Source organism: Gadus chalcogrammus, chromosome 12 (genome assembly GCF_026213295.1).
Source record: "Gadus chalcogrammus isolate NIFS_2021 chromosome 12, NIFS_Gcha_1.0, whole genome shotgun sequence".
Lineage (NCBI taxonomy): Eukaryota > Metazoa > Chordata > Actinopteri > Gadiformes > Gadidae > Gadus > Gadus chalcogrammus.
In genome coordinates this window covers 22,775,529-22,777,880 of record NC_079423.1, presented here as the reverse complement: position 1 = coordinate 22,777,880, position 2,352 = coordinate 22,775,529, and the positions used below count along the sequence as shown (strand labels likewise).

The 2,352-nt window shown below is 41.9% G+C and overlaps 1 pseudogene; it reads left to right on the top strand.

Moving 5' to 3' along the window:
- Positions 1-315: 315 nt before the first annotated feature.
- LOC130392763 (uncharacterized) overlaps positions 316-2,352 on the top strand; it is a 24,414-nt pseudogene continuing 22,377 nt past the window's right edge.

Here is a 2,352-nt window from a genome sequence, read left to right as displayed (position 1 = left end):
GCGTGACCCTGCAATTCCAGCTGGCGCAGTCTAAAGGCCGACTCTACCTCTAGATTTTTCATCGACAACTGGAATGACCTGTCTCTCTCGTTCCTCCTTCGCCTCTCTACGGATAGCCGCCGCCTCCTCTAGGCGAAGACGGGCTAAACGCAGCTTAAAGCGCGCCTGTAACGTCGGACTAGACGAAGGAGCAGAACCGCTTCCAGAACCCACCGACCAATCACTATCAGTGTCCTCTACCACAGGACCCCCAAGCTTGACAGTGCCACCAGTCCTGGAAATGGCTCCACCCCTCGGGTCGAGACCCACGTTGCCATGTTTACTGTCAGTGTCGCTCCCAGCCTCACCCCCGTCACCGGCTCCTCCCAAGAGTGGGACGTCATCCTCCGGAAGCACCTGGGACGTAGGCAAGCTGAGTATTTGCTGTCTGATCAACGCAGACAGCAGAGCTGCCTTGTACTCAGCCTTCCCTAATGCACTGGGAATAGAGAGGTCATAATGTCCGGCGATCAGGCGTAAGTCTGCTTTTCTGCAGCTTTCAAAATTTTCTAACGTGGGCTCCGCCACAAACGCGTCTAAATCAAAATTAGACATAGCCACAACTAATCAACCACATCTACAACTAACAAAATAAATAAACAGTTAGTCCCTAACCAACTAACTATGATCACCTGGTTATCCTGATCTTCCCAAAGAGCAGGGCCGGATTAACAATTTTCTGTGCCCTGGGCAACAAGGCTCAAGGGCCCCCCCCCCCCCGCCGCCGCCAAACAATCGTAAAGTCGCTATCATCAGAACTTGGTGGCTTGATGAGTACTTATTGAATGTTTCAATTGTCTTGACAGCAAACAGCTAGGTAGGCCTTAACTTAAAACCATAGAACATTTTAAAAATGCAAAAATGTGAAATTATCACCAGCCATGAAGCAGGCAATTAGTGTTTTTAGTAAAAATAAACCATTGGCTACACTGTTGCATGTAATTTCAAAGTCAAGATCATGTTTATTGTATCACAATTCAACATTTGATGTTGATTACTTCACTAATATATCCTTATTATTTATTTAAACAAATGGACCTTACAACTGGCCTCCCTTAAAGACTGAACTCATGACTACACAAACAATTATGAGGCCTAATGACCTATCTTTACTTTTAAAACTTCTCTCATTAACACACACTTATTAATTCCAGTAACCATTCCAACCAATAACCAATTCCAGCAGTAACAATTAACACACTAGAATTCATACACACATATTATATCAATTCATAAACATATATATATATATTATATCAATTCATATACATTATATCAATTCATATACACATATATATCATATCAATTCATATACACATATTAGCCTAATTATTTACTCACATTAAAACATATTACTAACTCAAACAAGTAATGCCTCACAACTGTCCATTTTTCAACACTGAACTCATGAAGAAACAAACAATTAAATGATTAGGCCTAATGACCTATCTTAGCTTTTAAAACTTCTCACATCAACACATACAGTTAATTATGTTCTCCATAGAAGATTACTCAGTGGCCTTCCTTCTAGACTTCAAATATGCAAACTGGTGCACAATATCTTCAAAATCAATTCCCTCAACAACTTCATTTTCTATGGACAGTAAAGAAAGGGCAGAAAGTCTTGCCTGTGTCATAGTGGTTCTTAATGCATATTTAACTCGTTTTAAAAAACAGAAAACGACCTCTCACCCTCACAATTTGAGACGGGCAGAGTTAAAAACATTTTAAGTGCAACATATATATTTGGGAATGTTGTTTTAAGGCCATTTGTTTCAAGAATCTGCAATATTTTAACAGGGGAAGTCTCACTCGGCACAAAGTGTGTGAACTGCATGAGCTCGTCTGCTAAGGACGCATCTAGGTCTGTAGGATATGTGGATGTCAGCCTAGCAGCTCGGTCGCGCACATCACGCTCAACATAGTCCCTGTCAAATAAGACGCCAAAGAGCTCACACACATCTGTGTAGGCACCGATCCGTTTGGTTAGGCAAGCAGTGAGTTTGTCAATTATCACATAATATGTGTCCACTTTGAATTTTAGACTGCCATTACTAAAGACGACCTCCTCATCGTTGTCCCTCTCGTCAGCAAATCTCTTCCTTTTTCGCCTCCGTGAAATGTCATATTGATAATCCTGTGTAGCACTGACAGATCGTGCTGATTCTTCCAGCTCTGCAAACTGGTCTCGTAACTTGACAACATAGCAGAGCAGTGACTGTAAAAGCCGCACAGCAGTTGCTAAATCTAGGTCTCTCGTTTGGATTTTGTCACTGGTTGCTTAAAATCTGCCTAGTATTCTGTCCCACACCA